Here is a 10,797-nt window from a genome sequence, read left to right as displayed (position 1 = left end):
GAGTGACCGCTCCCTTGGGAATGAGTTACCCGGGGGCCTGAAGTGGGAGGGCTGGGGGATAGTGAGCGACTCCTTTGGGTGGTTTAGGAGGTAAGAGTGACCTGTCGGGGACGGGGGCAACATAGAAGAAAAAGTAGTCCCTTTGGAGGTCCAAACTTGTGCCTTCTCAACCTCTGGAGGAAAAGCCTGTATGTCAGGTGCCTGAGGAGCCCTTGGCTGGAGTCACACACCCTTTCAAGTGGCCCTCTTGGAATTGGAGTCAGGTCGCATCCCTACTCCAATTCAGATGCTTCCTTAGCTACAGGACAAGGAAGGGGTTTCTGTGACCATCCTTTCAACTGAGACAGTTTTATCACAACTTTAGGGAGACTTGGAAAATAGAGGGAAGTGGAGGAAACACCCACAGTTCCACTACTCGAACATAATTTTCCACGTTTGCTCATTCCTTTTCAGGTATGTTTTCAAAGATATGTTTTATATTTAGTTTCACTAATTCATCCAACAAGCATTAATAAGCACCTTCAATATGCTAGGCACTGTTCGGTGAACAGAACAAACCCAAACAGCCTGCCTTCATGAAGTATGAATTCTCACAGGTAGATGTGTATAAAGTTGTAGTTTGTAAATCATAGGCAATGATGATGTTTTTTCTGGTTTACACTACTGTTTTCTATGTTACTGCAGTCTAGTTATAATGTTCATTTTTAATAAATGGACTATTTCTTACAGAGGGTATGCCGTGATTTTCCTAACTGTTCTTATCTGGTTGCTTCTAGTTTGTGGATCCTAGGCGTAATCTTTGATATAATATTTTAGTTCATTTCTTGGATGTGAGTTTCCTAAGCCATACCACCTTATTTATCCAGATACAAAAAAGTGAATAATAAGAAAATTTGGAGAAAACAGACAATATTTACCTCTAGAGATGGAATTGTTGAGTTAGAAGGAGGCATAGAACTGCCACCTGCCTCAGTCCAAAATGGTCCCAAGAAAAGGTGGTGACAGCTTAAGTGGAATTTTATTCATTCATTTGACAGATATTTACCGAGTGCCTGTTGTGTGCTTGGCAGTATTCTTAATGCTAGGGATATGAGGGCGAACAGATAGATGAAATCTCTGCCAAAATGGAGCTTGGTGCCTTTGGGAGGTCTTAAATTCTATGTAGAAAAGGAAAATCCAGTTGCTAAATTCTCATTGGAAGGAGACTTAAAAATGCTTTCCTTAAGGTCCCAAACTCAGTTCTAGCTCTCATCAATACCTATCCCATAGTAATGAGATGGTCCCAGCCTTAAAAATTTTGAATTTAAATGGTTTGCTTGTGTTTGGGAACAAAGCAGGTAAGAGAAATGTATAAACAAGTTTTCCTAAATTACTAGTTGGTAATCTATCCTTAGGACCAACCAGAGAAGCTGATCTTGAAAAATGATTAGGAAAAGAAAGTTACTTCATGTACATTCTTGCCCTTAGTTTACCTGTTTTAAAAATTTTTTTTTCTTTTTTCAACGTTTTTTATTTTATTTTTGGGACAGAGAGAGACAGAGCATGAACGGGGGAGGGGCAGAGAGAGAGGGAGACACAGAATCGGAAACAGGCTCCAGGCTCCGAGCCATCAGCCCGGAGCCTGACGCGGGGCTCGAACTCACGGACCGCGAGATCGTGACCTGGCTGAAGTCGGACGCTTAACCGACTGCGCCACCCAGGCGCCCCAGTTTACCTGTTTTTAAAAACTGCTTTCTTGGGGCACCTGGGTGGCTCAGTCGGTTAGGCATTTGACTTTGGCTCAGGTCGTGATTGTGGGTTCGAGCCCTCCATCAGGCACTGTAGTGAAAGTGTGGAGCCTGCTTTGGATCCCCTGTCTCCTTCTCTCTCTGCTCTTCCTCTGCTTGCCACTTGTGTGTGCACTCTCTCTCCAAAATAAATAAACATCAAAAAAAAAACAAAAAAACTTAAAAGCAATCCCTATCAAAATAACACCAGCATTCTTTGCAGAGCTAGAACAAACAATCCTAAAATTTGTATGTAACCAGAAAAGACCCCAAATAGCCAAAGCAATCCTGAAAAAGAAAACCAAACTGGAGGCATCACAATTCCAGACTTCAAACTGTATTACAAAGTGTGTAATCATCAAGACAGTATGGTACTGGCACAAAAATAGACACTCAGATCAATGGAACACAATAGAGAACCCAGAAATGGACCCACAAACATATGGCAACCTAATCTTTGACAAAGGAAAGAGTATTATCCAGTGGAAAAAAGACAGTCTCTTTAGCAAATTGTGTTGGGCAAACTGGACAGCAATATGCAGAAGAATGAACCTGGATCACTTTCTTATACACAAAAATAAACTCAAAATGGGTGAAAGACTTAAATGTAAAACAGGAAGCCATCAAAATCCTAGGGGAGGAAACAGGCAACAACCTCTTTGACCTCAGCTGCAGCAACTTCTTACTTGACCTGTCTCTAGAGGCAAGGGAAACAAAAGCAAAAATGAACTATTGGGAACTTATCAAGATAAAAAGCTTCTACACAGTGAAGGTAACAATCAGCAAAACTGAAAGGCAACTGACAGAATGGGAGAAAATATTTGCAAATGACATATCAGATAAAGGGTTAGTATCCAAAATCTATAAAGAACTTACCAAACTCAACACCCAAAAACAAATAATCCAGTGAAGAAACGGGAAAAAGACATGAACAGACACTTCCGAAGAGGACATCCAGATGGTCAACTGATGTCACTCATCATCAGGGAAATACAAATCAAAACCACAATGAGATACCACCTCACACCTGTCAGAATGGCTAACGTTAACAACTCGGGCAACAACAGATGTTGGCGTGGATGCAGAGAAAGAGGAACCCTTTTACACTGTTGGTGGGAATGCAGCCACTCTGGAAAACAGTATGGAGATTCCTCAAAAAATTAAAAATAGAACTACCCTATGACCCAGAAATTGCACTATTCGGTATTTATCCGGAGGATACAGGAGTGCTGATGTGAAGGGGCACATGTACCCCAATGTTTATAGCAGCACTATCGACAATAGCCAAAGTATGGAAAGAGCCCAAATGTCCAACGACTGATGAATGGATAAAGAAGATGTGGGGTGTGTGTGTGTAATGGAATATTACTCAGTGATCAACAAGAATGAAATCTTGCCATTTATAACAACATGGATGGAACTCGAGTGTGTTATGCTAAGTGAAATAAGTCAGAGGAACAAATATGATTTCACTCGTGGAATTTAAGAAATAAAACAGATGAACATAAGGGAAAGGAAGCAAAAATAAGATAAAAACAGAGAGGGAGACAAACCATAAGAGACTCTTAAATAGAACAAATTGAGGGTTGCTGGTGGAGTGTTGGGTGGGGGGATGGGCTAAATGGGTAAGTGGCATTAAGGGGGACACTTGTTGGGATGAGCACTGGGTGTTATATGTAAGTGATGAATCACTAAATTCTATTCCTGAAATCATTATTACACTATATGCTAACTAGGATTTAAATTTAAAAAATAATAAAAATAAAAATAATAAAACCACTTTCTTGAGGTATAATTGATGTACAGTAAACTGCACATATTTAAAGTGTACAATTGTTTAAGTCTGACATGTGTATATATCCAGGGAACCATCACTAGTCAAGATAGTGAATATAGTGGCACCTGGGTGTCACTTAGTGTTAGGTGTCCAACTCTTGATTTCAGCTCAGGTTATGATCTCGAGATTGGTGAGATCAAGCCCTGCATCAGGTTCTGCACTGACAGCCCAGAATCTGCTTGGGATTCTCTCCCTCTTTCTCTGCCTCTCCCCTGCTTGCGTGCACTCTCTCTCTCAAAATAAATAAATAAAAATATATCCATTGTACTAGCCAGAGTATCTCAGTTTATGTAAAGTGAAAGTAACTGCTGATTACAGCTGGGACTTTTCACATACCTACATCTTAAGTCACATCCAGTTGCATATTTGTTGTATACTTGACTGAGTATAGTCAGTTACTGAGCAACCTTGGGAATTTAGTTTTTAAAAAATGAGATTTTCAGTAAAGGTGCCGAGATAATTTAATAAGGAAAGAAGTCTTTTCAATAAATGGTGTTGGAACAACTGGAAATCTACATGCATATGATGAAGTTGGACCCCTATCTCATACCATGTATAAAAATTAACTCCAAATGCATCAAAGACCTAAGCATACGAGCAAAACTGTAAGACTCAAATGAAAACAGGTGTGAATCTTTGTGACTTTGGATTAGGCAGTGGTTTTTTAGGCATGATGCCTAAAGCACAGGTGAAAAAAAAGACAAATTGGGCTTCATCAAAATGTAAAACTTTTGTGCTTCAAAGGACATCAAGAAAATGAAAAGAATACAGAATGTGAAAAATATTTACAAATCATGTATTTGATAAGGGTATAGTATCTTAAATATCCTAACTAAGAGTTCTTATTTAACTTTTATAAGTCATCAGTAAAATGACAACCCAATTGAAAATGGGCAAAGGATTTGAATAGACATTTCTACAAAGAAGATACAAAATGGTCAATAAGAACATAAAAAGATGTTCAGTGTCATGCACTAGGGAAATGCAAATCAAGATCACAGTGAGATCCCACTTCATCCGCTAGCATGGTTATAATTAAGATGAGGGACAATCAAAAAGATGGCAAGCCTATGGATACATTGGAAGACTCCTACACTGCTGTATAATTGGCAGGAAAGTAAAATGGTACAGCCCCTTTGGAAAACAGTTTGGCCGTTCCTCAAAATGTTACACAATTACCAGGTGACAGTGTTCTGTACAGCAAGAGAATTGAAAAGATGTTCATGCAAAAACTTGTGCATCAGTGTTCACAGCATCATCTCTGGTAGCCAACAAGTGGAAATCACCTAAAAGTCTATCAGCTGATGAATGGGGAAACAAATGTGGTATGTCCAGACAATGGACTATTTCTTAGCCATAAAAAGAAATGGAACCCAGATACATGCTGCAATGTGCATGAACCTTGAAAACATAATGCTAACTGAAAAAAGCCAGTTACAAAAGGCCAAATCTTATGTGATTCTGTTCATATGAAATGTCCAGAGTAGGAAAAGTAGCGAGTAGATTAGCAGTTACCTAGGGCTGGGGGAAAAGAATAATGGGGATTGATTGCCAATGAGTATGAAATTTGTTTGGGGTGATGAAATGTTCCAGAAATTGCATAATGGTGATAATTATAGAACCCTTGTGAATATTCTAAAAGTCACCGAACTGCACATTTTAAGAGGGTGATTTGTACGGTGTGTGAATCATATCAAATTAAAAAAAAGAAAAGAAAAGAAAAGAAACAGGGAGTAGACAACCAAGGCCTCAGAAAAAAATAATACACATACACAAAAATGGGGCCAAGCCTCATGTTTTTTTCTTCACAGGGGAGCTCCTCGGGCCCTCACACAGAGCTTATTTTTAATTTAGATTAAGTTCTGACATATGAATCATCTGGCTCCTTTGTTGTACACTAAGCCAGTTTACCACAATGCTCTTCCTCTAAAAACTGCCCTCCCTTGCAGAGGTGGCCCCAACAGCCATTTTTATACTGTGTGACCTTATCATTTGGGCCACACAGGAAACCTAACCCCAAAGGGCCAACCTGATTCTCTCCTCTGGGACTGTGGCAATTGGAGAGAAGAAGTTCTTTGTTCTCTGCAAGTGACCAGAACTGAGTTGATGTAACCTTCCAGTTGTGGCAGAGTCACGTCCATGGAGAAGCCCAGAAGGGGAGTCTGCAGAAACAAAAGAATGAGACAGATGGGCAAAGGGGCACAGAGGTGACAGCGACTAAGAAAATGGCCTTTTTGGTTTCTGCTGAGTTTCGTTTCCTGGTTCTGCCCCCTTGCTTCACTTTTGCCACTAAGATATCTTCATAGCCTCATAATTAATGTTAATTTTTCCCCTCCTTAACCTAGTAGGCTTTGAAACTTGGAATTGAAAAGACTTTGGCTATAGTGCTGGGTTCCAAGAGGTGAAAGATGTACTGTCACCAGTAATGTGGGCATTAAATATTTGTATCAATGCAGCCAATTAAAGGGAGGAATTGCCTGAAGCCACCAGTACTAAGAGCAGTAAAAAAGAAATTAATAGCCCATAAAAACAAGTCTTTGGGAAAAGTAGAGCCAAAAACTCCAAAAAGCGCATAAGTCTAGGACCATTTATTTGAGAGGCTTGGGGTGGCTGACCTCAGTGCACCTTAGGGCATCATTTGGTTATAACATGGTAAGAATGATGTTTGTTACAATGGTCTTGAGCCACAAAAGGCCTATCAGATGAAGCTGTATTCTTTGTTCAGGAGTATCTTTAATGAAAAAAAAAATGTTTAAATTAAATGTTCGGGCATTTAAAGATGTAAGATTTACTTATCTGGCACATAGACCTTGTGAAATACATCATTGTATAACATAATGACAGATACATGTAGTCCAAATGTATAATTATATATACCTCCAGAAACAGCCTATCCCCTAAATATAGAACATGTTGGTAGCAAAAGTGAGGAATAAATTATTTTATAATTTTACTGTTTCTTTCCCCCACGGAGTCCTTAAGCCTGAAGCTGTTGTGGAAGAAAAAAAAAAAACCTCCTCTTCTAGAGGCCATGTGCTAATCATAGATAATCCTCTGTGCGTCCCAACCCTATCCAACCCAGAGTCCCTTTAACAAGAAATATTTTCTAATATCTCAGTAGGATTCCTGAAAATAATCAATATGGATTGTAATCTACCCATACTCAAACATGTAAATGTTTGTATGTATATTTGATTTGCATTTCCATAATTAATGATGATTGAGTTTTTCATGTGCTTGTTGGCCAATCTGTACATCTTTGGAGAAATGTCTGTTCAGATCCTTTGCCCATTTTTTTAATTGAGTGATTTGCCCCTTTAAGTTTTAAGAGTTCTTTATGTATTTAGGTACAATTCTATATCAGATATATGCTCCGCAAATGTCTTCTCTTATTCATGGTAGCAGGGATTACAGGTTATTGAAACGGAGAAAATGGGAAGTATGATATTCTTGCTGCTGAACTGGATGTTTTTCTGTAACTGTGTTTTGAAATCCGAGCGCCTTTGACATTTGGTCTTGGATGTAAAAAAGACCTTGGATGCCACCCCCTTTGGAAGGTGACAGAGAGTAGAGGATGCATAGGGGATGAAGCTGCGAACTCAGGAGGTAATGGGACAGTTGTGAGGTTGACATGTAGGGACTGGGTCTGCTCTAACTGAAAACAAGGTATTCAGGAATGGGTCCTGTGTGTGCCAGGCACTGGAATATGGTTATTTACTGGTTGTGCATCCTTAGAGCTATTAACTTTTTGGCAGTGTTTCTTTATGTCAAATGGAGATCAGTGTTACAGTGTCAAGTATGGCATTGTCTTTGTGATAGTAATAACAACAGACAAGACACTGCTAAATGCTTCATAAACTTCATTTCATTCGGTCTCCCATGAAGCATGAGGTAGGCATTGAAGAGAACAACAGACTCTGAGAGTCCATACAAGCAGTTGAGCCAGGATTTGAGTCCATGTTTGTCTGATTCCAGAATCTTGGCTCTTAATTATTTCATTATGCAGCCTTCAGATGCGGTGAAGCTGTTTTGTTCACTCTAAATCAGTGTGCAGTGTTATGTGGGATTGTTTTTGTGGCTCGACTACTTGGTGTGTACCAAGATTAAGGGATAATGAGGATTGTGGGGGTTAACTTGACATGGGAGAAATCTTGCTTATGGAGGTGATAGTTATTGGAAACCCCGTACATTTCATCATGCTCCCTGATGCTAGCATACAGTGTCATCAAATATCTCAAATTTACTTACAACTATTAGATTCTAAATATTTGGAAGGATTATCCAACAGATTCGGAAAATAAGACCCAAAGATACAGTGCCATTAGTGTCAAATCTGGTAACTTTCTAAGATGGTGTCTTAATTACTGTGGGAGGCAGAATAATGTGCCCCCTCCACATCCATGTCCCAATCCCTGAAACCTGTGAATATGTTCTCTTATTTGGCAAAAGAGACATTGCAGATGGGATTAAGTTAAGGATTTTGAGATGGGGAGATTGTCCTGGATTATCCAGGTGAGCTTTTCACAAGGGTCCTTCAAAAATGTTAAGGAGGGGCTGCTGAAGACATAGAGAAGGCCTGGGACAACAGCAGTGCAGGTCAGAGGGAAGAGATTGCTAGCTTGAGGCCATGAGCCAAGGAATGAGGCTGGAAAAGGCAACAGGTGAATTCCTTCTACAGCCTACGGAAGGAATGTAACCTCGATGTTAGCCCACAAGACCCATTTTGGACTTCTGACCTCCAGAACTATAAAATAATATATTTGTGTTGTTTTAAGCCACTAAATTTGTGGCAGTTTGTTACAGCACCAATAGGAAACTAATACGGTTACTAACTCCATAGAAGTATTATGAACATAAGATTCTTAATTCAGATTAAGCTACAAAGAATTTAATTTATTATTAAGGACTTTAGTTAGTGATTAATCTCGGGACAGTTTTGTTTGTTTCCTTCTGGGAGGATTTCAGTGTATGTTTTTCTTTGTACACTCAAATATGTGGCAAAGGACCAGGGCTCAAGGGAGATGTACAAAGCTAACTCAGTTAGGACAATGATATATCCCTACAAAATAAGTTTTGTAAGCACAGAAGATAAGTCTCTCACCCAAACAAAATGAGAGCTTTAAAAAAATTTAAGACCATTTGTGTGAATTTGGATTTTTTCTCTTAAAAAATAAGTGGAAAAATAAATATTTATAACAGAGTAGAAATGCTTGCCTCATTTAATGATGATTTTGTGGTAACTAGGTGGGAGTCCTATTCAAGGATAGAAAAAGATACTGTGGTAGGTGATATAAAGAGACAAAGTCTACAAAGCACACAGATTTAACTTGAAAAGTTTATAGTGATTTGAAACCCACCCAGGATGTATATAGTACAGCTTAAAGCAAGAGAGGTAAATCCTTAGGTGATAGCCGCCCCGGTTTGCCTGGGACTGAAAAGTTTGCCAGGACATGGGGTTTTTCGTTGCTAAAGCTGGGGAAGTCCCTTGGCAAGCCGGGCGAGTGGGTGACTCTCAGACGGACTAAGCTAGACGACCAACTAGCTTCAGGAAGGCTCATGATAGCCTGGATTCTGAGCCAGGCCCCCACTGCCTGTTGACAGTGCTTACCACACTCCCTGGGTCCACCCCAAGCTTCACTCTCAAGAGACTTGTACTGGTTAAACTTGAACTAGATCTGTTAAAAAACAGAAGGGACTGTTGCAAGAAGCAGGAAGGCTTTCCAAGAAATGTAGCCTCTAAACCTCACTTTTCCTAATCTCATATCCAACCACTTCAAGCCTACCTGGAAGTCTGAATAAAAACGAAACAAAACAATAGCAACAACAAAAAGCAATAAAGGTGCACGTTTTATGTAACTTGTCTCATAACGAAAACCCATCTAGGAGCGCCTGGGTGGCTGGGTCGGTTGGTTAAGCATCCAACTTCAGCTCAGGTCATGATCTCGAGGTTTGTGAATTTGAGCCCCGCGTTAGGCTCTGTGCTGATAGCTCAGAGCCTGGAGCCTGCTTTGGATTCTGTGTCTCCCCTTCTCTCTGCCCTTCCCATGCTCATGCTGTGTCTCTCTCTGTTTCTCAATAATAAATAAATACTCAAAAAAATATATAGTCGTTAAATGCTAATATAAACCTAGAAACACGATTAAAAAAAAAAAAAGAAAACCCATCTACTTTGTTCTCTATTGAAGACAGAAAGAAATTTCTAGAATACACAGAACTGTGTGTTAATCTTTCCCAGCCCCCAGCGATTATTGTATTTTATTAGCCAAATAAAGAGCTCTAGCAGATCTAAATCCAACACAATGGAATACAGGTTTCTTTGGCTCTGCATAGCACTGTCTATTCTGAAAACCACCTACATGTGAGTGATACTCAGAATCCCATTTTACAGTTGAGTAAAAGCTCAGTCTCATTAGTGTTTGATAAAACACTCTGGAAATGTTGCTTTTTTCCTAGTTGTTATGCCCCCGTCTGTCATTAAAGATTTCTCTTGGTAATAATTGGTGGCGAAGAGAGAACAAAAGCACAGAGGGAAGGACTCGTCACTCCAAAAATATCTACCTGAAAATAACATTTTGAATTTCCATTGTCTGGGTGCAGATAATAGTCACCTCTAAGTTCATGTAAGCAAATCACAAAGCCTTCTCTTGGAATTTTCCCAGTTCTTTCCTGTTCTTAAGTGTAGTCTGAACACTGTGCATCTGAGTAGTTTGATAACTCTCAAGTGTTCGGTGTGTGACATGAGCTGTGCTGAGATACGAGAGATGTATGGTGTGCCTGGGAGTTAGCTCAACCAAGAGGAAGTGTTTGTGAAAGAGGCGTCTTGTCTCTTCAGTTACTTCCTCTTTTCTCGTTTTATCGTTTCTCTGTCAGTAGGAAATTAAATGGGAAGTGAGGTGACAAACTACAGTCACTTTCTTTGAGCCAGCTGAGGGTAAATGTTGCCTCTTTCCTGCCCTGAGAAATATCCAGAAGGCTCATCTCCTGTTCCCTGTAATCAGCCTTTTTTTTTTTTTTTTTTTTTTTTTTTTTTGTAATCAGCCTTTTTATTAGAGGTGGGACCCATTGGCCTCAGCTTTCTCTTTGGCCCAAATCTGCCATTTGACTTTGGTTTTGGTCTCAGTTTCTGGAAAGCCAAGTAATCATTTGACTACTTCAGCATCATTTCTAGCCTCTCTGAACTTTTACGCCATCAAT

General features: G+C 39.7%; 1 protein-coding gene across 6 annotated transcripts in view; it reads left to right on the top strand.

Annotated features, from left to right (window-relative positions):
- Positions 1-10,797, top strand: part of IFT81 (intraflagellar transport 81) — a 193,417-nt gene that overhangs the window by 311 nt on the left and 182,309 nt on the right. For all 6 annotated transcript variants that reach the window (XM_049619366.1, XM_049619368.1, XM_049619365.1 and 3 more), the window contains exon 2: positions 365-453. The gene's annotated coding sequence lies outside the window, so the exon portion shown is untranslated. The remainder of the gene's footprint in view (positions 1-364; positions 454-10,797) is intronic.

This window comes from Panthera uncia, assembly GCF_023721935.1.
Source record: "Panthera uncia isolate 11264 chromosome D3 unlocalized genomic scaffold, Puncia_PCG_1.0 HiC_scaffold_8, whole genome shotgun sequence".
In the NCBI taxonomy this organism is placed as follows: domain Eukaryota; kingdom Metazoa; phylum Chordata; class Mammalia; order Carnivora; family Felidae; genus Panthera; species Panthera uncia.
This window is presented reverse-complemented; position numbering and strand designations above follow the sequence as displayed.